The sequence below is a fragment of the Planococcus citri genome, chromosome 5 (genome assembly GCF_950023065.1).
Source record: "Planococcus citri chromosome 5, ihPlaCitr1.1, whole genome shotgun sequence".
Taxonomy (NCBI): Eukaryota; Metazoa; Arthropoda; class Insecta; order Hemiptera; family Pseudococcidae; genus Planococcus; species Planococcus citri.
In genome coordinates, this window is record NC_088681.1 from 58,502,227 (window position 1) to 58,529,123 (window position 26,897).

The 26,897-nt window shown below is 34.8% G+C and overlaps 1 protein-coding gene across 1 annotated transcript in view; it reads left to right on the forward strand.

The window, feature by feature from the left end:
• Positions 1-4,802: 4,802 nt before the first annotated feature.
• Positions 4,803-26,897, forward strand: part of LOC135846446 (alpha-N-acetylgalactosaminidase) — a 59,502-nt gene continuing 37,407 nt past the window's right edge. Inside the window, exon 1 of the mRNA XM_065365541.1 lies at positions 4,803-5,152. The gene's annotated coding sequence lies outside the window, so the exon portion shown is untranslated. The remainder of the gene's footprint in view (positions 5,153-26,897) is intronic.

The window sequence follows — 26,897 nt, forward strand, 5'->3', positions numbered from 1 at the left end:
GGTTTTAAACAGTGTCTGTCACTACCACTGGATTCAAACAGTGTCTGTCACTACCACTGGTTTTGAGCAGTGTCTGTCACTACCACTGATTTTGAGCAGTGTCTGTCACTACCACAGATTCTGAGCAGTGTCTGTTACAAACACTGGTTTTAAACAGTGTTTGTCACTATGACTGGATTTCAACAGTGTCTGTCACTACCACTGGTTTTGAGCAGTGTCTGTTACAAACACTGTTTTTAAACAGTGTCTGTCATAAATACTGGTTTTAAACAGTGTCTGTCACAAACACTAGTTCTAAACCGTGTCTGTCACTACCGTTGATTTTGAGCAGTGTCTGTCACCATATCACTTGTTTTAAACAGTGTATACTGGTTTCAAACCGTGTCTGTCACTACCTTTGGTTTTGAGCAGTGTCTGTTACAAACACTGGTTTTAAACAGTGTTTGTCACTGCCACTGGTTTTAAACAGTGCTTGTCACGTCCACTGGTTTTAGGCAGTGTCTGTCACTTCCACTGGATTTAAACAATGTCTGTCACTACCACCGGTTTTGAGCAGTGTCTGTCTCCATATAACTTGTTTTAAACAGTGTATACTGGTTTTAAACAGTGGCTGTCACTATCACTGGTTTTGAGCAGTGTCTGTCACAAACACTGGTTTGGAACAGTGTCTGTCACTACCACTGATTTTGAGCAGTGTCTGTTACAAACACAGGTTTAAACAGTGTCTGTCACAAACACTGATCTAAACTGTGTCTGTCACTGCCACTGGTTTTGAGCAGTATTCGTTACAAACACTGGTTTTAACAGTGTCTGTCACAAACACTGGTTCTAAACTGTGTCTGTCACTACCGCTGACTTTGAGCAGTGTCTGTCACCATATCACTTGTTTTAAACAGTGTATACTGGCTTCATACAGTGTCTGTCACCACCACTGGTTTTGAGCAGTGTCTGTTACAAACACTGGTTTTAAACAGTGTCTGTCACAAACATTGGTTCTAAACAGTGGCTGTCACTACCACTGATTTTGAGCAGTGTCTGTTACAAACACTGGTTTTAAACAGTGTCTGTCACTACCACTGGATTCAAACAGTGTCTGTCACTACCACTGGTTTTGAGCAGTGTCTGTCACTACCACTGATTCTGAGCAGTGTCTGTTACAAACACTGGTTTTAAACAGTGTCCGTCATAAACACTGGTTTTAAACAGTGTCTGTCACAAACACTGGTTCTAAACAGTGGCTGTCACTACCACTGATTTTGAGCAGTGTCTGTTACAAACACTGGTTTTAAACAGTGTCTGTCACTACCACTGGATTCAAACAGTGTCTGTCACTACCACTGGTTTTGAGCAGTGTCTGTCACTACCACTGATTTTGAGCAGTGTCTGTCACTACCACAGATTCTGAGCAGTGTCTGTTACAAACACTGGTTTTAAACAGTGTTTGTCACTATGACTGGATTTCAACAGTGTCTGTCACTACCACTGGTTTTGAGCAGTGTCTGTCACCATATCACTTGTTTTAAACAGTGTATACTGGTTTCAAACCGTGTCTGTCACTACCTTTGGTTTTGAGCAGTGTCTGTTACAAACACTGGTTTTAAACAGTGTTTGTCACTGCCACTGGTTTTAAACAGTGCTTGTCACGTCCACTGGTTTTAGGCAGTGTCTGTCACTTCCACTGGATTTAAACAATGTCTGTCACTACCACCGGTTTTGAGCAGTGTCTGTCTCCATATAACTTGTTTTAAACAGTGTATACTGGTTTTAAACAGTGGCTGTCACTATCACTGGTTTTGAGCAGTGTCTGTCACAAACACTGGTTTGGAACAGTGTCTGTCACTACCACTGATTTTGAGCAGTGTCTGTTACAAACACAGGTTTAAACAGTGTCTGTCACAAACACTGATCTAAACTGTGTCTGTCACTGCCACTGGTTTTGAGCAGTGTCTGTCACAAAGACTGATCTAAACTGTGTCTGTCACTGCCACTGGTTTTGAGCAGTGTCTGTCACAAAGACTGGTTTCAAACAATGTATGTAACAAAGTCTGGTTTTAAGCAGTCGTCGTCGTCGTCGTTTCCTTATAAGCGGTAGGCCTATTGGCCTGTCTGCTGCGGTGTGGAACCTGTTGAGGATGAGCCTGAGGTATCCGTGAGTTTCCTCCTTGGTCTCCCTCTGCTTCTCTTCCCCGTTGGTGTATATTGGAGGACCTGTTTTGGTGATCTTGTTTCCTCCATCCTTTTGACATGATTTCTCCAATCTTTCCTATACTGTTTTATCTTCTTCATGACTGGCTTCACTCCGAGATCTGCTGTTATTTTCTCGGATGGGACTCTGTCTCTGAGAGTCACCCCTGCCGTTCTCCTCATGAACTTCATCTCTGCTGCCGTTATTCTTCTTTTATCAGATTTCTTCAGTGCCCATACCTCGCTTCCATACGTCATCATTGGTATTGCTAGGGTATTGTACACCTTCAATCTTGTTTCTTTTCGCACCTTACTGCTTCTTAGGGTCCTATTTATCAGTCCTGTGACTCGTGTAGGGACGGGTCAAGAATATCCCTATGGTACCCTCTGCCTGTCGTAAAAGGCGACTAAAAGAGGACCAGGCAAGCGCGGAGGCCTAGATAGCAGCCCTATCACCGTGATATATCTGGCATGGCTGGTAACCAAGCCAGACGAAAATCTACCTTACTCAAAAAACACAAACAAGAAGAAACGGATGGTTTTAAACAGTGTCTGTCACAAACACTAGTTCTAAACTGTGTCTGTCACTACCGCTATTTTGAGCAGTGTCTGTCACCATATCACTTGTTTTAAACAGTGTATACTGGTTTCAAACTGTGTCTGTCACTACCACTGGTTTTGAGCAGTGTCTGTTACAAACACTGGTTTTAAACAGTGTTTGTCACTGCCACTGGTTTTAAACAGTGCTTGTGACGTCCACTGGTTTTAGCCAGTGTCTGTCACTTCCACTAGTTTTGAGCAGTGTCTTATCACAAACAATGGTTTTAGACAGTGTCTGTCACTACCACTGGTTTTAAACAGTGTCTGTCACAAACACTGGTTTCAAACAGTGTATGTCACAAACACTGGTTCTAAACAGTGTCTGTCACTACCACTGATTTTGAGCAGTGTCTGTCACTACCACTGATTCTGAGCAGTGTCTGTTACAAACACTGGTTTTAAACAGTGTCTGTCACTACCACTGGATTGTAACAGTGTCTGTCACTACCACTGGATTTTAACAGTGTCTGTCACTACCACTGATTTTGAGCAGTGTCTGTCACTACCACTGATTCTGAGCAGTGTCTGTTACAAACACTGGTTTTAAACAGTGTCTGGCACTACCACTGGATTGTAACAGTGTCTGTCACTACCATTGGATTTTAACAGTGTCTGTCACTACCACTGGTTTTGAGCAGTGTCTGTTAAAAACACTGTTTTTAAACAGTGTCTGTCATAAACACTGGTTTTAAAACTTTTAAATAGTGTCTTTCACTGCCATGGGTGTACTCAACCCCAAGTGAAAAACCTGTGGTAGTGACAGACACCATTCAAATCAGTTGGTGTGTTCAAACTCAAGTAATAACCACTGGTAGAGACCGACATGACACCATTTAAATCAGATGGTGTGTTCAATACCATAGACGCAAGTTTTAAATGGGTGTAAATCCTTTGAACGAGTTGTTGATGAGCATAACAAATGTCTTTCCACGTCTCTTGGAAAAAAATTTGAATTTTAGATAATCCAAAAATCTTTCTGTAGACTTCGGTTGAAGAGAGTTGGTGTTACTTAGTCTTTGGATTATTTTCCATCATTTTCACAGAGTAGGTAAGTGTGCATTATTTTTTGTTGTCAAAGAATTAGTCACCAAAAATGTCTAGTTTTGAATTTTTAAAAATTCTTCGAAAAATTGAAAAACAAATTTAGACAGCTGAAATTTTGAGACCATGTTCTTTCCAAAAATCATGGTATCGTTTAAATCAAAGATCGACAGATCGACAGATTTTCTCATAAATAAAAATTCATCAGCGGACATTATATGCCAAATTTGTCCAAATACAAATGTTTGAATTTTTTCTCATTTTTTCACCTAAATGACCTTCTTCTTCAGACCACCCGCCACGGTGTATCAATTTTCCAAAAATGAATGGTAATTTACACATCTCGAGGCAATTATAAAATTCACTCGCTAACGTAGGTATTATGTAAAAATCAGAATAATAAAATAATCAGGAAAACCGTAACAGATTCTCAAGGTTTCTCATTCTCATATTTCTTGGACAAGATTTGTACCAATTTCTTTCCTCACTTGAAAAAAAAAGTTGGCGATTTTATTCGTTCGCATTCACTTAAAACATTTTTTGGACTTGAAACTTGTTATACCTACAAAAGACCCAACCAACACAATACCCATCTTATATTGCACATAATAAAACAACGAATAAAAACTCTCCCCAATAACAATTAAATTAATCATAATTTCAAACACCAAATAAGTAAAAACAAAATCACTCCATCTCTCCTCACCCATTCTCTTCCTCCATTTTATAGAACACATTGTCAAAAATTACCACCTCATTTTAGTAGGTACACAATCATCATCATCATCACAATTACACTGATTTCATCCAGACATGCCACAGGTACTCGTACATACACAGACAACAAGTAAGCAGTTGAATTAAAACAGGTGTCGAGGATATACGAGTACTTTCTTCGAGATACAGTACAACAAATTATGTATCAAAGAAAGTGGAAGGGACTCCGGCAACCAGCGTGGTTCTGGCTTCTGTGAATAACAAACGATGCCCGAAGCAGGTAAACCTTCGATGGTAGGTTCTTTAATCAGTGACAGACCGCCAAATCGTAACACTTCGAATGAATCGGCGTATTGTGTGCATCGCGACTCGAGCCATGCTTACCATTGTGAATATTTTTAAACATTAACGTATTTTTACTCGTAATTATCATTTTTTTGAAGTGTTTTTTTTTTGGTCGATCGCTACATCATATTCGCGAGCAAATGTTAACGATTAGAATATTTATTATTAAACCAGCGTGATTTTTTTTTTTTACTTCAAAATATTGGTGCCGCGCGTTTCAAAGTGGAAATTGGAAAAGGAAAAAAAATCAAAAATAAAGTTATAAGTGAGTTTTTCTTTTCCTCTCTCGTTTTACATTTATTGGCTTCTCTAGTTGTATTTGTATATAAATTTTTACCTATAATTAAATTTTTTCCTCCTTTTTCGTGTGATTAATCATTAAGAAAATATGAATCAGAACTCGTCGTCGGAGAGTTTTCGTGAAAAATCGAATTAACTTTCAATTCGTCGTAATAATATTAACATCGAGAAAATAATTGAAAATATCGTCGAGGAATTTTCGTAATAAAGTAATAAAGTTTGCAAGCCGGAATTCATCGGTCTGTAAAAATTACTCGGCTCGGATAAAAGTTAATATTTTGCTTTCGCGTATATTTCGCTCCAACTTCGTCTCTCTCGATATTAATTTCTTTTGTGCGCATTTTTGCCAATTTTCTACACAAAATTGTATTTTACAATATATCAAAAGGAATTGATTTATACGACATCGTCGTCATCGTCGTGGGGGTAAAATTGAGCTACGCTGAGCTGGATGTCGCAGCAGAGTATTCATTCGCGCTAATCAACTTCCTTATACGTGGGTACGAGTATACATATATCTTTTTCACATAAACCTACTAATTTTTATTATTACGAAATACCTACACAAATACACACATAGGTAGGTATACGAGAATATGGCATTATGAGAAGGAATAAAAAAAAAAAATAACACACTCGACACGATACAATCTACTTGTTTTGATACGCATGCTAATTTATGGATGTCACTACCACACTTGGTAGTAACATACCACAAGATAATCAATTAAAAAGTAAAAGTGCCGCGTGTGAGATTATCCGGAAGTGCTGTAATTACCTTTTAACGAAAATTTTATAAATGTTAATTAGACCGCTGCCGCCACCACCGCGTATAGCCATATTTCCATAATATTGATAAAATTTACATTATCGTCGTCGTCGACTCGTTTACATAAAATATATAGGTAGGATGATAGTGTCTTCGACTTATCACCGTTATATGTGTACTCGGTCGTGAGTATATGGTTAATAATCATTACACACGATACCGTATTGTTTATCTAATTGCTTTTATTAAATGCGATAATGAAAACCTTTCAAAAATTAAATATATACGTGAAAATTCCACGTGGGTGAGGTTTTTTCTCGTTGTTTTTTTTTTCTTCTTCGTTTTACGACAATGAGTCTCATGTGGAGTGAAATTATCATATTTCGAGAATACCTTCGTATAGGATAACGGTTAATTTTGCAGTAGATATGTTGGGATTTGTTTGAGTAGAAATTGAAACAAAAAGTGATGTAAATTGGCTTAATTTTGTGCAATTATTTCGGTAGATTTTGTTAGACTTGGAGTTCCACCATGAAAATAATTTTGAATTTAAATATTTTAATGGAAAAGATCATGTATTGGAAGTTGACCCACCTCCCCCCCCCAACTTCTCCCATGCACCAAGTTTACTAGAGAATTTTTTGAACTCACAGTCTCTGATTTGAATGATCCAAGCTAGATTGAAAGAGCATGCCCTAAAATCCTAGTCACCAAAATTTCAGGTTCTAGAGTTCATTTTTGGATTTTTTTAAAAGAATTTTTGAAAATTCAAAAAATTCAAAAAAACTTTTTTAAGGGTGAGTTTTGAAGTTTTTCACAAAGTATAAATTTTTGAAAAAAAAATGAACCAATGTGAATGTATTCTTCAATTTAATTCTCAATTTCTCATACATTCACAACTACCACTTTTTTGAGACTTCATGGAGCCTCCAGCAATTTTTCAATTTTCTCCAGAAATTTCAAATTGTTCTGGAGAGTTGAAAAACTTCAACTTGGGAACCTATAACATTGGTAGGTGATTATTGGGTACCCTATTGACCTTTTTACGTGGTTATACTGCAGAATTCCTGGAGTCCCATTTTAAAAGTGAATTTTTGACCAATTTGTAACATTTTTAGAGAAACTGAAAAAATAAAATTTTTGAAAAAAAAAGCTAAAACGAGAGTTTTTTTTGACAAGATGTGGTCTGGTGTGCTCAAACGATCACTCTACTCGAAAAAAATCTCAATTTGACCTCTTTGGAGCCTCCTGCGAGTTTCAAGTTTCTCCAGAAATTTCAAATTGCCCATGAAGTGGTGAAAAATGAACTTTAAGGAGTCCCAGTTTAAAAGTGAATTTTTGACCAATTTGTAAAATTTTTAGAGAAACTGAAAAAAACAAATTTTTGAAAAAAAAACTATAACGAGAGTTTTTTTGACATGATGTGGTCCTGATCTGCTGTGCTCACACGATCACTCTACTCGAAAACAATCTGAATTTGACCTTTTTGGAGCCTCCTGTGAGTTTCCAGTTTCTCCAGAAATTTCAAATTGCCCATGAAGTGGTGAAAAATGAACTTTAAGACCTATAATTTTGATCATGTGCTTATTGGTCATCATGTAGATACTTCTAGGTGATTACTGCGAGAAGGCATCTCACAATTTACTAATTTTTTAATCAATTTACAAATCCAGAAAATTTAAGGTACTTTTTCTGGAGATTAGAAATTGGTTAAACATTTTAATTTTGAATCAGAACTTTTGGAATTTCAAGATAGCCCTAAAAAAATTATATTCTATGAAAAAATTCAAGAATCACCTTCAAACAGTTTTTTTTGAATTTTTAAAATTTTCAAAAATTTCCCAAAAAATTCAAAACTGATCATTGGGACTTGAAATTTTAATTATGAGGAGTTCTAGGTCATAACATATCTGAAATTGCACCTTTTGATTTGAATAAAACCAAGAAAATTCAAAAATGCTGCTTTCACGAAGATTTTCAAATTTTTCAAACGTAAATTTTTTTTCAAACAAAACAAATCCACGTGTGAATAATAATTTTTTTAACCCCTTCCCCTTATTTTGAAACCACAAATGTTTCAGTTCATTCTCAAGCCTTCAGAGAGTTATGAATTTTCTCCAGAAATTTCAAAATTGCTCTGGAAAAGGCGAAAATGAACTCGAGCCCACTATTAACTTTGATTGATGTTCATTGGGCTCTCCCTATGACTCGAACATAATCACAATTTTAAATCATTTTGGGGGCCTAAGTTGGTTCATCTCAATTCTCTGTGCAAATTTTAATCCCTTCTTTTCCTCTCCTCGTTAAACAGATAGAGAATAAGTTAGAACTCGATTCCAAGCTACTCAAATGAATTTCTGTGCCATTCTGGAAAAACTCAAAAGTTAGGGAAAAAGGGCTCTAAAATAACATGGAATGGAAGAGTTTTTTAAAATAAATATTAGGTACCCTAAAAATGATTTCTTGTGGTCCATTTTCAATCCACTGGGACACATTTTCCAAAACTTTTCAAATTCTCAAGTGCTCTGTTGAGGATTCTAGATAACGTTGCATTGAGAAGAGGGCCCCTGAACCACTTTTTTCCCCTGTACAAGAAGGTTGAGGTTAGATTATGAAAATTATTTTATCGGGATGTAAAAATAGCCTCTGCTGTGTGATCTAAGTATTCGAATTTTCGAATAGCATAATAGCATCAATTTTTGCAATCAGGTTGTAAAAATGACAATTTATTTTTTTTAATCTCAACTACAACTACTTTAAGAAACACTAATTTTTGAAAAAAATGCCAATTTTCGTTTGAAAAATGTCAATTTCAAAAAAAAACACAATTTTTGAGAAAAATTGTCAGTTTTTAAAAATACGTCAATTTTTGGAAAAAATCTCAACTTTGGAAAACGTTAATGTTGGCTAAATGTGAATTTTTGTTCAAAAAATGTTACTTAAAGAAAACACAATTTTTGAAAAAATTTCAGTTTTTAGAAAAACAACCATTTTAGTAAAATGGCGATTATTAAAGGCAATTCTTTGAAGAAATTGGTAATTTTTATTTTCTAAAAAAATGCCAATTTTTCGAAAGATTGTCAATTTTTGAAAAAAATGCGAGTTTTTGGTGAAAGTTAATTTTTGGAAAAAGTGTCAATTCTTGAAAAAATTGTAAAAAAGTAGTATTAGAATGTTTTCTAAAAAATACCCATTTTTGGAAAATTGTCAATTCTTGAAGAAATTACGATTTTGGGGCGAAAATGACAAAATTGAGTGTATCAAAAAAATGACATGATGAAAAACTGAGCTTTTACTTTGAAAGCTCAATATAAATCTTCTCAAATTTGGATTACACATTTTTAATGACATGGTGAGGGAGAGGGGGGGGCAAAATGGCATTTGCTCAAGGCTCGTTTCAGTTTTCGACGAATCTAGTAATTATAAACACACCCCCCCCCCCCCCGCCCCAAAAAAATCTCTGATCATTAATTACGGAACTTTCAACATCTATTTTGCACATTGGCCTTTGACATCCCAAAAAAAAATTTTCGCATAACTCACCTCTCCTGTTTGGTACTTCTAAAAAGAAAATATGTAATATGGTGCCAGAAATATCAGTCTGTTTGGATTTGACATATCGTGAAATTGATCTGAATTGATTTTTCTATGTATTAAAGACACAACGAACGAGTAAAATAAGAGATCAATATCTCCATCACACGAAATATGTGACACGGTAGACTCCCCGCAGTACACTCCAACAATAATTAGCAGCTCGAAAGTAAACCATACATGCAAATATACTCCGCTTATAAATAATTTAGAACGACGTCCGATTAAATACATAAAAAACAAAATAGAAAATAAACTCGAAGATAGAAATGAATTGCAATTTCATCAAGCGGCGTTTTTGCGAAAATGAGGATAAAATATTATTCGAGAATAATGTCGTTGACAGCTTTTGATATTCTATAATGGTTTGAAAAGGCTACATGAGAACGTGTCCAATATATACCCATGCTTGGTATGGTATTCTTCGAAAAACAATGCGGTAATCCTCTCAGACACAGGACAAGCTCGTTAGGCCGATTAGTTCATTTATTTGGTTACATGTAGAGCGTGGGATAGGTTCAAAGGGTATCATTAACGATTCGTATTGTTTTTGTTGCTTTTTTTTACGTACTCGTGTTTACCAAATCTGCGTGACCTTGCTTTTAAATATTTTAATATCTTCGGAAACCGCGTGAAAAAAACAATCTACGACGCATACCGCAGTCCACAGGTACCAAACTTGTCACAGAAGTGACACATGTGGTGCTCGAGTTCATTTACATAGTGTTTTTTAATATGTAGGTATGACGATAATTAAAAAACCTCTCGTGTCATTACTGGAGCAAAAATTTATAATCACTTGCACAACTAATTCCTTTACGATTGTCATTTTTAATTATAACCTAAAACGCGTTAAGGTTATACTATCGTAAGTGTATCTGGAATATAATGTAAGTATTGTATAGGTAAACACCCTATAGTCTTAGCTATAAAATCTGTTTTCTTGTGAAAATCTAATCCGCAAGTGCTCTCCATATTATACCTATATGTGTTGAGTGCTATAAAACCGCCATTTATGCCTACTATTCTATGTACCTTGTTTGGACTTCTTGGTAATGCTATATTAATAGTGTTACATCATTACGATGCATATTTTGAAATCAGTTCGTGTCTTTATGTACGAGTATGCTTTTGACGGATACCTAACTGAATTTAATTTACAACTAACCTACGGTAACGTTGAGTCCCAGGCTTTTTTGATCTGTGTTCGTGACAGTGATGGACTCGTTGCAAGCTGCTTCATTGTGTTTGCTGTGAATTTATACCTAGTTCAACTTTGTATAGCGAAGTGCGAACGATTTGTTTTCGAATAAGCTGGAAATTTGCGTGAAAAAATTTCCGTTCTAGAGTTGTGTCTGTAGTTGAGTTACATATTCACTCTCAGTGGAGACTGTGGAAGAATACTTGACACAAACTGGTCAGAAATGAAGCAGTTTTGAGAACTTTTTGTTAGAATGGTGAAATTTAGCTTGATTATACGGAGATGTGTTTACAAGGTAATATCTCAGTTACTCAGTCGCCGATTTTGCTCGATTTTATTTTACTTGAACATATAAATCTCTAAAGTGCTCTAAAAAATGTCAGTCAAGTCACCCAAAAAGAAAATAGAGAGTGCTGTGTGAATGGTCCAAAAATTGCATAAATAGATGAGATTAAATTAAATAACAAAGTATTACTCCGGAAAAACTCATTTCTGACCATTTGAATTAAAATCATATTTTGAAGCCTAATTTTGGCATGGATAAGAAATGAGAATGATGATGGAATTTTTGAAAAACGATTTTTTTTTTTTAAATCCTGAGACATGCAATTGGACATAGAGATAATTTTGAGAATATTCATATCAAAATTCAAATTTCAAGTAGGTAGAAACCAACGCATTTTGAAGGCCATTTTTGACATGTGTGTGAACTAGTGTAGCTTATTTTCGAGCCCAATTTCTATCTTTCGAGGTTCTAAAATCTCAAATCGAGTGATTGTAAGCAACTTAAGATTTTCAGAGCTGTACTGCCCAATCACATGTTTCGAATTATTAGAGCATTTTTTTGAAAAAAATTAGGCCCAAAATACACCTACTTTTTTATGAAATTGTTGATATTTTAAAAATGATAAATTCAAGTCATCACTCTCTTTGAAAATTATGGATTGTATTTATAAGATTTTATCACTTGAAAATTTTTCAATTTCCTCTTAAATTTTTTTAAAACTTCCAAAAGAGCAACATTTTACTCATTTTTTTTGACAATTTCAAAAGGTCATTAAGAAAAAGTTTTCACATCACAACAGAATCAGAATAAAATCGGGTCAGATTTCGCAAGGCTCGAAAATGTTCATTATTGGAATTTTGAAATTGAGAAAAAAATTGACATTTTTGACAATAAAAAAAACAAAATGTTTACGTTTCTGAGTTGAGAATAATTTCCACTTTGGATAGAATAAAAATTTGTGTATGGAGCAAAAGCGGAAAAATGTTGAAATTTGATGAAAGTTCATGTTGGAAAGTGAAACTTGAGAGATTTTCAAATATTCGAAATCAACAATTTAAAAAATAAATTATAAAAATGACACAAAATTTGAACTTAAGTAGGTAGGTACATATCGCACCTCGGGAGTAATAAGGTCACATCTCAAAAAAAATTGATTTTGATGTTTTTGCATTTTTCGGGCTTGTATGACCCTCCTCAACCAAAAATAACACTTTGAGTTGGGTACATTATCTAGATCATGTAAAAAACCCAAATGGCCTAACTGAAAATCCCAACAACATTGCAAGTTGTTTGGAGTTATAAGGTGACATCTCAAAAAACTCCACCTTTTTTGAGCAAATTTCGTACACACAAAGTGTTAACAAATAGTTTTGATTGTTTTGAATGTTTGTCAGTTAGAAATAGTCACAAGGAGTGCATTTTTTATTGGTTTGTACCAAATGGAAACATTTTTTTAAATTGATCACTTTTCAGAAAAATGAATTTGCACATATGTATAATGAAATTTTAGTTTTTTGAGAAAAACTCAAAAACTAAGCACTCTAGAAAAAAACTAACGACATTATGTCGATTGGAAATTTAATTCTCTACAACTTTGTGAACATGAAATTTTTTTGGACGCTTCCTTTCCCCTCCACATCAACTTTAATGAAAGGTTCTAACTCAAAATGTTTTCCAAACATTGAAATATTTCCTCTTTAAGATTTTATTTTTCAAATTATTCTTATGTTAAATGAAGGTAAGATACCCAATCTTTAAAATGAGATGCTATTCATTCCTCACAATTAATTATAAGTTGATGAAAATAATGTATCAAGTTTCTTAAAAAAAGAAAATCGCTCTCCTGTAAAATTTCACTTTTTTGAGATGTGACCTTATTACTCCCGAGGTGCGATATAATCAAGTTTGTTCCTGAACTTTGAAGAAAATTCCCAACATTCTGGTATGAACATTTTTCAAAATCAGTTACCCCCCCCCCCCCCCACGTTTGACCCTATTTCAGATCATTACAGATTCATTTTTTATAATATCTATGACTAAGTTGTGAAGTTTTAAATGATGGATGTTTCATTGCTTTGAGCTTGTTTTGTGAGTTTTCAACTTGAGAAATTCTTTTATCCTGTTTTTTAAGCAGTTCCCAAATGTCTCGTAAGCTTGGCTGCTCTTCTATTTCCTTTGGTTCATTTGATTCATCGGTGTCATTCTTTGGAAGTTTTTTTTGACAATTTTGGCTTGTTTAGGTTTCTGAGTTGTTGTTATCTGCTCCTGGCTTTGAGTGGTCTTTTGCTTGACACGATCAGTTACTGTCATCTTTGGTTTAGATATAGGTAGCAACAATTTTTTCTTGATATACTGGACACCCTTTCCAGTTAGCTGTATGATCACCATCACAAGTAATACACTTGTCTGGGTCTTCTTTCTTCTGCCTACATTGCTTTGTTTCATGGTCTAATCCACACTTTGCACATCTGGGTTTGCTTGCACAATATGTTTTGGTATGTCCAACTTGATGGCAGTTTTTACATTGCGGTAACTTCCTCTTTTTTGCTGGACCCCATTGGAGGAAAATCTGCCCATACGCTGAGAAAGATGCCAAAATCAGCGGATTTATTGACGTATTCTGAATAGTGAATAGGTATATGCATGAAAAAGCGCTGTTCAGAAGGCAGATTGGTGCACCAAAAAAAAAATCTGCTAAAAAATACGCTACCTATGTGAAAATTTTGTAGCATATTTTTCTCTTGTAAGGCCACAGCGCTTTCAGGTTAGGTGGCGTGTTTCATTGTGTAGGAAGAAAGGAAGAAACCGACTACAAAATACACCACTAACCAGTTTTTTTTTGGCATATTCTTTCACGTTTTTCTAAATAACACGCATAAAGGTGATATTTTACACAAATGTTTTAGGGTAGTATAGGAAATATTTGCATGCTTTCCATCACATGTCTCAGTGGTGAGGTAAGTAGAAAAGTTGCTCTCCAACTCAGAGACCTGGGTTCAATCCCCGGCAGAGCCAACAAATTTTTCATGAATTTTGGACATCGGCAGAATTTATTGCGTAAAAAAATACGCGCGCTGATTAATGAGCAGAAAAGTATTGGCAGAAAGTGTTGCAATTCCTGCCGCATTTGTGTCACGTATCATAGGCAGATTTTCATCTAATGGTGGAGGTTCTACCTTCACTTTAGTGTGCAACAAGAACCCCATTTCATAAAAATGGTCTTGTTGTTTTCTTTTGGGCTAAGCTAAGATATATACAGTGGAATCATGATAACTTGAACTCCGTTAACTCGAAAACCCCTGTAACTCCAGGTTCTGTTTCTTCAACTCCCCATAAGACTCGATGCAAAATTTATCTCATTATCTCAAAAACTCCAATAACTTGAAATCAACTCCTTTCCCTTCAGCTTCGAGTTATCGAGATTCCACTGTATATAAAAGAATGCCACCTTATAAGATTTCTTACTCGCAATTTCTCCAGATTCACCTTTTTTCACCTGTGTTTTTTTAATAATTACATTGGTGACATTAATGGCATCATGTCCAATATTGATCAAGTCTAATTTGATATCCGCAGGTGAATTAGAGAGGCGTAGCCCCCTTATAGTCCTAGAGCTATACCACTGCGATAGGGCTGAAATAACTGAAAGCAGGGGATGGTCTCAAAAGTTAGTATACATACCCCTATTTTGAAAGCACTTGGTCTGCCGATCCGCAGCTGCTGCTTTAAAGCTCAGTGAAAGCTCGAAAGTTCAAAATTTTTCTGAACTTTCAGCTGAGAAAACTGATGGCTAAAATTGGTGCCTAATTATAGCATTTTTCGCGCTGAATCCGAATATATCGGTCTGCCAACCCATAAGTGCCGCCAAAGCCCCACCAGACTGGGTCAAAATGGGAGCAAATTTGACAAATTTAATGTTTTTGGGCTAAATTCTCATAACAAGCTACAAAATCGGGTTAAAAATTATTTTCAAGCAGTTAAACGGAATGCTCTATCCCAGTTGACCAAGTGCTAGCGGATTGCTAGCATTTTACTCACGTTTTGGGAAAGTGCTAGCATTTTTCTAGCTTTTTGTAGCTAGCATTAAATCTTTTGCAAAAAGCTAGCAATTTGCTAGCACTTTTTTTCTGGCAAATTATGTTCTAGCAATTCTTTAGCAATTCTCTCGCTTTTTTCAGCTAGCATTTGTATCACACTAATTGTGCTTGCTTAATGCTAGCGTTTTACTAACGGATAATTGCTTGCTTTTCTACACTAGCAATACGCTTGCATTTATCTGCTTACATTTATCTAGCAATCTAATGCTAGCAAAATGCGAGCAGATCTCTAGTCTCTCTCGTCTAGCTTTTACTTTGCAATCTAGCAATAGAAAAACGCTAGCTGATTGCCCTCACTTTTCAGCTAGCTTTCTGTATGGAATTAGATTCTAGCAAAATGCGAGCAAGTATGTGGCATTTTTTTTCTAGCATGTTTTTCACTGGCATTTCCTTCATAGCCTACTCATGCAAGTACAGAAAAACTTCAGTGAATCTCTTTCACCCATTTTTCAGAAAAATACTTCCATATTATCTTCATTTTTTAAATGGAATTTTTAAATATTTTTAACAGATACCTAAATACGTAATTTTTCGTTTCTCAATGATTTTTTTATTTTCATTTTTAAAAAAATTTCAAAGTTAATGCTTTTCATTTTAACAGGTAGGTATTTTTCCTTTCCATTTTGGCTACTTTTCAACTTTTAACAATAATTTTGAAGAATATTCCATTATTGAAAAATCATTGTTGTAATTATTTCATTTTTTATAATGTATAATTTGTTCATTAAAAATGTTGTTCAAATGTTTTTGAAATTTCTTATTTTTAGTTTGTTTGATATTTCATTTTTAAATTTTGGCAATTTTTTAATTTAAAAAAAAAACTTTATTTTTCAATAAAGAGACTTCTAACCCAAGCGCTAGCTTAATGCTAGCAAAGTGCTAGCGTTGTTCTCTCTCATGGTATACTTTGCTACTCTTAGATAAAGTATGTAGTCAATCTGAATATAAGCTCAAGGTAGTATTTTGTATGATAGTAAGAAGAGTGCTACCACTCTACTTACTCTGGCACACCTCACTAGCGCTATGCTAGCTGTGAGCTAGCGTAGGAGGTCAGTTGCCTATTTTTGGATATTGGAGAACTACCTTGACCTGATTGAAAACACCTCCTAGTATTTTTAAAAGTTAATTAGTAAAAATAATTTTCCTGATAATCAAACTTTTCCTGCGCTAGCAAAATGCTAGCCTCATGCTAGCAAATTTTACGCTAGCACGAATGGTGCCGGAATTTGAGACACTTTTTTTAAAAAATGCTAGCAAATCAGTCGCGATTTAGTCGCATTTACGTAGTAGAATTGCAAGCAAAGTGCTAACAAAATGCTAGCTTTTCGCTAGCTTTATGCTAGCTATACCCTAGCTGTTTGTGCTCAATTCTGCTACGCTAATGCGACCTAATCACTACTGATTTGCTAGCATTTTTAAAAAAAGTGTCTCAAATTCCGGCACCATTCGTGCTAGCGTAAAATTTGCTAGCATTTGGTCAACTGGGCCCTAAGATGATTCTTAGGCACCAAAATTTTTCAAAATTTTCAGTTTTTGGGGGGGTGGGCGTGAGGGGAGTATTTTTATGATTTCAGCAAATATGGCCTTGTGATATATCAAAATATATGTTTTTTGGGTCGTAGAATTCAATTATGGCAATATTTTTCACATTGGAGGACAATACGGTCACAAAATATATATTTTGATGTATCACAAGGCCATATTTGCTGAATTCATAAATACACCCCTCACGCCCCACCCCCCAAAAACTGAAAATTTTGAAAAATTTCGGTGCCTAAGAATCATCTTAGCCATAGAGCATTCCGTTAAGCTGCCTGAAAATAATTTTTAACCCGATTTTGTAGCTTTTTATGAGAATTTAGCCCAAAAACATTAAATTTGTCAAATTTGCTTCCATTTTGACCCAGTCTGGCGGGGCTTTGGCGGCACTTATGGGTCGGCAGACCGATATATTCGGATTCAGCGCGAAAAATGCTATAATTAGGCACCAATTTTAGCCATCAGTTTTCTCAGCTGAAAGTTCAGAAAAATTTTGAACTTTCGAGCTTTCACTGAGCTTTAAAGCAGCAGCTGCGGATCGGCAGACCAAGGTGCTTTCAAAATAGGGGTATGTATACTAACTTTTGAGACCATCCCCAGCTTTCAGTTATTTCGGCACTATCTCAGTGGTATAGCTCTTGGACTATTATAACTACCTGATGGGGTTTATCTCATTTACACTGATAAGTATTGTATGGTGCCCAATTCCATACATTTTGTGACTAGGATTCTTCCTTATAGCCTCCAGTGCCCTATACACTGCTCTAAAGCTGTGCTCATTTAAACATGCTATTTTAACATCTCCATGAGAGAGGGTTTGCAGTATAGGGGTCTCACACTCTTCCATGCTTTCTAACATTGCAGTAAATTCAGTAATATTTTTGATTCCACTTGTGTAAATTGATGGGATAAGCTTTCCAGCTGTCTTTAGTTTGTCACTGTATGTTGGTTTACTTTGGTTATCAGGTGGGCCTGACTCGACATCCATACTATTTTTATTGACATCTTGGATGGGCTAAGTTGAGGCTCAATTTCCTCCAACTTCTCTTTCAATGCTTGGTGTTCATTTTCTTTTTGCTGTGTTCAATAAAATTTCAATTTTGAAAATGAAAAGCAAACAGATTTGAGCGAAGCAAGGGCAAAATTTTGCTCTGAGAAGTGAAAAAACAATGCTCTGAGAAGTGAAAAAACAATGTGAAACTTTTTTAAAATTTGGATGATTGATTTTTTTCCAAGTTCAAGAGCAAAAGCTTTCAAAAATTTGTATTTCGAGAAGTAATGGGCAAAAGCTTGCAAAAATTTATGTTTAAAAAAGGTGAAAATCGTATTTTTTGGTTAAACGTGGGTCAAAATTGGGCCCCCTTGGTGTATCGGTCGGGCCCCTGACGATTGCCGGGTAACAGCATAAGCCAGTCCGCCCCTGAGTTGAATCAATTCAAGAGTTGAATCATTGATTGTAATTCAAATGTGACTACAAATAAGATTTCTTGAGATAATAACTCACGATTCGAGTTTTTCCACCAATTTATGCAATTTTTTTGGATCCAAAATCCCATAAAATATTTTTTTTACACAGCGCAAACATCGAAAAATACGACCCCCTTCCAAGATTCCAACAGCTCACTCGAGTATTACAAATTTTTTCATTTTGAAAAATTCTGCAAAATTCCAAGGATACTGAAATCTAAGGTTGAAACACTCCTGGCATTCAACCTACAACAAATTGATTTTTCTACTTTCGTTTTTTTTTTGTTTTTTTTTTTAATTTCTAGACTGGTTTTTTATTTAATTTTAGAAAAACATTAGATGCTTAAAAATATAGCCAAAAAAAAAAACTGAAAAAATTGAAGCTTTAAATAAAATAGTTCTTATCAACAATAACCTGCCAATAAGTAACCACAGGTTCCTGGTTATGACCCATAAACGACGATAACCTTCGCATGCTAAAATATCCAGTCGAGATCATTTTCGTGCTAATAAGTTATAAAATATTAGCTCGACGAAGAAATGGCCAGAGCATAGGTAGGTAATTTATTGGAAACACGACGAGCTACGAAAGTCGTGTCTATTCGGGGTTTTCCTGATGCATTCATCATAAATTTTTGTATATGTAGTAAGGTAGGTAAATCAAGAATTAAGATTAATGAGGAAAATGGCTGAAAAAAAGTAATTATTTATCCACATTTTTTTTCTTGATTTAATAATAACTTATGTAAGCAAAAGAACGTGACAGGTTTACGTAATTTAGTCACTTTTTTTTGAGGATTCAAATGATTAAAATTTGTGAAAATGTCGAATCGAAGAGTATTAGGTAAGTAGTTCAAATGGTTCAATCTTTAGTTTCAAAACTAACAATCTTCACAATTTTTATAATTATTTTTTTTATCAAATAATTACGTAATTCCTTATACTTTTCCTATCCCTCCCAACACCCATCCCATTTAAAAAGGTCTGTCATTTCTGGAATTTTTAATTCGACACACGATCTTTCCAACTCATTTTAAAACCAGTAGTGGACACTTAAAAAGGAATCCATTACACTTGAAAATTCGCATTTTAGGTAACACGAGTAATTAAATATTCGAGTCATTTAGACTAATTAACTGTTCCTTGAACTATATGATTATGGAAAGCTCCCACTGCCCTTATGAGGGAACTGCCTATAAGTACACCCGGTACACGGTAGCATATACAGTACTACCTACCATAAAAAAAATAAAAAACCTAATTTTAAGCAACATTACAGGTAATTATTTCATAGCCATTTATAGTCTTACAAACGTAACCGTTATCTTGGCTCTCGTACTCGTAATAACGTATGAATTCATTTTTTTTAAAAGAATGAAAGTTAAATATATTTTATACACCGTTTTGTAAGTGTATAATATATCGTGAAAACGCATCGACGTGAGTCGTCAGACACCCATGCATTATGTATTCGACAATCGACACCCACATGTAGGTAGGTTAGGTTAGGTATGCCAGAAGATAACCATAAGACCGCCAGCGAGCACATGTACTTGCGACTTGCCAGAGTTAAAATTCAAAATTCCATCCTGCGGGGGATCTTTGTGTAATATTGAAGTATCGATCGATCGATTCGAAGATACGAGTGCGTTTTTCAATCGGATACGAAATGATTATTTTCTTCCTCGATGTTGCCCCACAAACATACTTATAATCGACAAAATAAACAGCTCGAGTTTAATTTGGTTCATTGAGTAATATGTACATGGTAGCTTGAAAAACCAGCTGCTTATTTCTTTGCAATTGTCATCGAATCGAGTTATCGATGATTGATGATTGGTTTTGCTGATTTTGGTTCAAAAAGTGTCGCAAATCAAATCTCTCCAAACATGATCAAATAGTGAATCATTACCCATGATTTTAGTCTACCTACTTTAATGCTAGATTGAATTAGGTTTACCTACCTCAAATATCTGCTCCTCCTCTCCCCTCACATCACATCACCATTTAAATTTTCATCTTCAAATACCTACTAAGTAAATCGTGTTTAAGAAACCGAACCGCAGATGTCACCAGTATGCGGTGTGTCGACTCTGTCGATTAAGCAACATCGAATTTAAATGTCATTAGTCGAACTCGTAAACTTTCCAACGTTTTGTTCTTATAAATCATCACTCTGCTGTTGCAAAAGAAAACATTCCAATTTTTGTCAAGTTACGTTCTTTTATCGTCACATCGATGATGAGTTGAAATCGTTATTAAAAACCTCTTGTAAGATTTTCAATTATTAGCGAACTTCTTTAATAATACAATATCGAATACTGGCTGAATTTTCATCAATCTTTTCGTGTAACATCTGTTGAGCGGATATCTTCGAGGAAAAGGTCGCCGTCGTGTGAAAATATTTTGTTGACTTTAATATTAAAGGCAGAAAGGCGCGTTGTACAACTTGCGAGTTGGAAAAATAATACACGGATCGTTGACATTTGAACAAATAATAATAATAAAAATAATAATGGAACGTTGAGCTGTGTAGATGGTGATAATAATAAGATTCAATATACCCAGATACAAGTGCTATATTTGCTCTAGTGTATAGTCATTTTAACCTATATACTTTGAAAATATTTAATTAACTGGGGGTTTCAATTTTCTTCCGGAATTTCAGTTTTTCCTACTTCTCGTAGCATTATTGGCCAAACTTGAAATGGAATTTGAGTTTGATGGCTATGACAATGTTTCTTACTTATATTAATAATAGGGGTAGGTATAGTTTGTTCTTATGATTGTACATTCCAACATTATTTTTATTTTCTGACACCCTGCTTTGAAATCAATTCTGTCGGGTGATAATTTTCAATTTTCATGCACCTTTTTTGAAAATGTGTAGTTCAAACAAAACATGAAAGGCAGAAATATCAAAATAACACCGTTTTATTCCCAAAAAATTGATTTCGTTTAGTACATATAAATTCTGTCAGAGAAAGTTGCCAATTTCGATGCTCATAGTGAGTCATTTCTGTTTTCAAGCCCCTCCTCCTCCCATCAGTATAATTTTTTGTAATTCACGATCAATTTGTTGGACTTTTTTGTTTTATAAAATAATGGAAAATTTTAATTGCAGTGAATGACCTTGACCCAGAATTCAAACATGTCCAAATTTTGGAAAAAAAATTGGGTATTTTTTTTTTTTAATCCACAAATGAACTGAAAGTAAAATTAATGCTCTAGACACGTTAAGAAGAAGAGAGGACCGAAAGTTTTTCACGTTTCTTGACCTTGAAAAACTTGTTTATCCCCTCCACTTCTTAAATTCATATGGGAAGTTGAGGTTTATTGGCATGTAATATTTGGAGGATGCTCCAGATCTACCGTGTGGGAGTTTCAACTTTTCAACCCCTCTTCACTCTGCACATTTTTTGGTGATTTTTTACTGTAGTTATTGTGATTTATGTGTGTCTTTTCAGGCCTTTCAAATTGACTTGGAAAGATGAAATTTGGCACATACCCAAGTACATATAAAGTATAAGTACATGTAACTACATTTTAGAGATGCCTTTGACCCACATTTTGAGATTTTTAATTTTCCAATTCCTTCCCACTTTTTTGATGGTCACCTCAAAGTGGGGTTTTGGTAATTTTTTCGATGGTTTCCACTTTTGTTCCATGCCCTCAGTTCTTTTGAATTGACTTGGGGGGGGGGGGTTGAAAATTGACATGTACGTTTGAAAGATGCCGTTTATTAGGTCTGTCTTTTGAGGGTTCAAACTTTTTCAATTCCTTGCTTTGTTTTCCTGAACACAAAAATGGATTTTGAAAATTTTTTATTGGATTTTTATTTTATTGTTTTATGACCTTGGCAGCTTCAAAAAATGGGCCACGAGTTTGAAAAATTTTCAAACATGGGCATTTTAAAAATGTCCTCAATCTACTTTTTTGAGAGATGGGTATTATTTTTCAGTCCCTCTTCATTTTTTTTACAGACACCAAAAAGTAAATCTTGATGCACATTTTTCATTTTTTTTTTTTTTTTTTTTTGTAAGCTCCTGAAATTTTTTATTTTGACCTCGGGAGTTGAAACTTATATTTTGCAAATAAATGTAGAAAAAACCTCGAAACTTGTCTTTTTGGGGACTTGGGGAGTCAAAACTTTTCAACCACACTGACTCATTTTTTAAGTAAATTTTTGCACATTTTTAAAAATAATTTTCAATTTTTCTTCATTTAACTTTAATCTCTAAAATTGACCTAGAAGGTTGAGATTTTTCATGTATGAATTTATTACTTACATATTTAGAAGATGCCCTAGACCTTTTTTTGAGGAGTTTTGACTTATTCGCAATACCTCACTTCTTTTTTTATACAACTACAGAAAATAGATTTTAAAACATTTTTTGGCAGTTTTAATTTTGTTCTATGTCCTTTTGACCTCACATCGACCTAGAAGTTTCATGCCCCTAACCTTTTAAGATAACTGAGAAGGTGGCATTTGGTTGGCATGAGGAACATTTCGAGAAAACTCTGAAGATCTGACTTTTGGAGGTTTCAGATTCTCATTCTCAACTTTATTCTGCCTCTTTCCAGCGACGAAAAGTAGATTTTTGTGCATTTTTCAATGTTCTTCTACATTCTCAGATCCTCCAAATTGCTCCAGGAAGTCGAAATTTTTGACAAGTAAATTCAAAGAATACCTTAGATGTGTATGTTGGCTGAAATTGGACTCGTACATTCAAAAAGTATTCCAAAGATGTGTTTTTGGAAGGGGATTTCGACTTTTCGACTTTTCATTCTTTCAACTTTTCAACTGCTCCCTGTCCTTTTTCAGTTACAAACGAGTCTATTTTCACTCCTTTTTTGGATGTTTTTTTTTATGGAAATTGAGATTCTTTGGAAAAATGTTCACTTATTGTGAAGTTGTGGACTCTAACAAAAATTCGTGACTTCTTCCGGATCTTCGTGATTTAAAAATGTGAGGTTCTTCACTTCAGGTTTTGCGATTTTTTTTCAACTGAAAATCGTGATTATTTTACGACGAATACCTATTTCGATCAAGTCATGAAGTTCTTGAAACATCATTTCTGGTAAAGATTGTAGTATCCAGAATTTATTATGGAAATGAGTTTTTGCCATCTTCTTTCTATAATAATAATAATTTCTTGTGTGTTGGTTCATTGAAAGCAATTCTTTTCTCTTTAATACTTACTTAAGTACCTACCTATTCAAATTACCTATTTTCAGATCATTAATATGCAAATGTTTTATTACATTTCAAGTAAAATCTCTTGACGTTAAATAATCAAATATTTACCTGATGATACTTTGAATTCAAAAATCACAATTTCATTCGAATACAAAATCACGTTTTTCAGAATAAAATATACCCCTCATGACATATGCTTTAAATATTTCTGCTCGAACAAAAAAAAAAAAAAAAAAACTCTTATACCTTACTTACCAGGAAGGTACGATTACAATATCTTAACGTTCACAGAAATTTTTTGAACCAGTCTGAGAAGAATCATAAGAGGATCTCAAAATCAACCAGCAACAATTTCAGATGCTGAAGTTCATTCTTCGATTTTTGGGGAATTATTGAAAATTCAAAATTTGGCCCATTCCTCATGCAAAAAAAATCCAAATTCGATCAAATTTACACAAAAGGCTGAAATTTTTATTTTTGTACTTCATTTTCGACCTCTCGAGTCGATTGGCAATGGTTTCAAACTATTCTGGAGGCTTGAGCGGATTCTCAGATTTTCCAGTTTTCAAAAAAATGCTCTTATTGGGTGAAAATTGAATTCCATCGCCTATAAGCTAGGATTTGGAATTTTTGTGACCCTCTTGATCGATTAAGGCACAAGTTTTACAAATCTTTTTGTTCCATTTCAAAGCTAAAATTTTCTCTAACAATTATTTTTGGGGAAAAAATGAGAAATTCATCGTTCATGTGACACGATGAGCCATGGCTGGAGAAATTTCTGGATTTGAACTTCTGCAAAAAGATTGAAAATATAATTTGACTAGGTCAGTCAAAAGGGTCTCGAAGGTGGTAAATTTTCGAGTTAAGGGAATTTGAAAATTCGCTGGAGCCTCCAGAACGCTTCGAAAACCATCGCCAGTTGACTTGAAGGGTCGAAAACAGGGACAAACCCGAATTCCAGCTTTTTTTAAGTCAATTTGATAAAATTTTGATTTTTTTCCCCTTAAAAAATGGGCCTTTGAATTTCTACAAATTCACCAAAAATGAACTTCAGCAACTGACATTTTTGCTGGTGGTTTAATTAGAGGACTTGTTTCAATTCCCTGTTGTTCGATTTAAAAAAAATTTGTGCCAGTTGAAATTGCTTCCTTTTCTTGAAATCATTGAAGTAGATTTACCTACGACTGCAGTCAACCCTTCCATCCAAATCCAATCTATTGCTCTACACCACACACCATTTACTAAATTACAAAACAACCAAACTGTAACATTAATACACTTAATATCGCACGCATGAAAATTTATTAATAACCTTCACGCAAGACCAATTACAATACTTCAACCATACACCATATCTACCCAACTCATATAGAATCCAGTCAACACGAGAACTCAACTGGTCATACTTTTGATCCACGAATAAAAAAAAAATCAAGAACCATAAAACACAAACACTCGAAATTTCGTCGTACGTACAAAAAATCACCGTGTAAAACACGAATATAAGGTAAATGAGGAAAAAAAACAAAAAAGAATGAATAAAAAAAACAATTAACCATCGATAGCGAGAGACAGGTTCGGGTCATTTGGCACGTACTCGTAATTACATAACTGCTGGCAGATACTAATGTCGATAATTATCGTGGTAAGTCGCACGTCCCTCAGGTTTCCGGTGTTAAGGATAAATCTTCTGCTCGAATGAATGCTAAATAAGGCATTTTTTCACCACTTTCGTCTCACACTGGCAACAATAGTACTCCATTTTCAAGATAAATACTTATCTTTTTTTTTCTTACTTTCGAGTTTCGTGGATTAAATACTACATATATGGATAGTGGAGTGATTTGTACTCGTCGAATGCAACTAGATGAATATAATGTTGCTTTGGGATGATCTGCCGAGCTGCGTTGGAGATGGAAACTTTCGCTAGTTTAAAATGGTTCGCGCCATACGCGTTTAAATTAGATAATATTTTCTTCTTTTTAAAATGTTGTAATATAGTTTAAACGTTAGAAATCTTTCGATTCTAATAATCTTCATAACGTGACTACTTATACCAGTACGTTCGCTGCGGATATTCGATTACTTAAAGGTGTAGGTAGAGAAGGTGATGGTGGTGTGAGAATAATTCCACACTGGCCGAAAAATTCAACACACAGTTCACCAGACAGACATTCAGACAGAATATGCTGCAACCGGTTACCCGTAGGACTTCTTTGTCACACAGAGGAGAATGTTTCCTCTCCTCTGATTGAACTTCATCATCATATTATTATATTACTACAGTAGGGAATCGACTTAACTATCCTAACATGTTACACACCTACGATTTATGTATCAATGCTTCCTCATCGTATAGGTATAAAAATATAACTCGGAGAAATTCACAAACCTTGACAAGAGAAAGTGAAGGTAAATTCATATCGGTCGTATAATAATAATAATTATAACTATACCGACGCGTGTAAATAAATAAGAAAATGCATTCGAACTTGACTTTGATTTAATCGCAGCATTTCTGCTACACTTGCCAGTTTGCCCCAGCCCAGCAGCATCGTCTTCTGCATCAATGAACACGCAGGATTTCTGGTACATTGATGACTATTATGATGGTCTTTCGCTTGGAATTATTTCAATCAACCACAAACCCATTGTCAACTCGAGTAAATTTTAAATTTATGTCATTTTCTTGCAGAAAAAATTGCTCACTTTCTGAACAAATTGTTGGTAAAGGTGGGTTGCGTGTAGTTCGTAGGTATAACCTGAGGACGTAGGTGGAGTATTTCGTGATACGATGGCTTCATTCGAGGTGTGCTCATTGGTCAGATTTTTAATTCTGATAAAATACAGTACGAGTTGGATAGGTAGTTTGTATTTTGTATAATTTTATAACAATGAGATATTCGTGTGGTAGCTGAATTTCTACTTTGCTCATTGGCGTAACAAATTTTCTCTTGGGTGGAAGTCGAGTTATATGTACATAGATGATAAGGTTTAATTCCTAGTATAAGCTTAACCGCGAGGTAATTGATCGAGCTCGAGCCAACGAATTGAAGACATGTTCAAGGTCGTCGTGTGTTATTCCTCGAGATTCTTTATACACATATGTATGAATCGTTGTCGTAATATATGGTACCTATCTGTAGTGCTGCTGATTGTGAGAAGTTTGTTGGAGATTTTTTTTTTTTAATTAAGAGAAATGTTCCAGGCTGATGTGTCTTGGTTTGTGTTAAAGAAGTTGGGTGTTTTTCCATTTTAAAAATTAGTTCACCGTGACATTTCATTGTGATAATCGTAATGGTAATAAAAATTTATTACAACCTTAGGCAGGCTTGCTGCGGATCAAATCTTTAGATCTGATTTATCATCTGAAGAGATCTGTCGGTAGATTGTAATCTGGCTGGGAGTGGAAGGAGGTTGAAGGATATTTCGAGTCTTCTGTGTCACAATGTTGACTAGAGTAGTGACTTTGAATATTTATTTGTCTATTTTTTTATTTGTTCGCTTAATTTATACTTAGATGCAATAAAAATGTCTTTTGGTCCATCCAACTAATT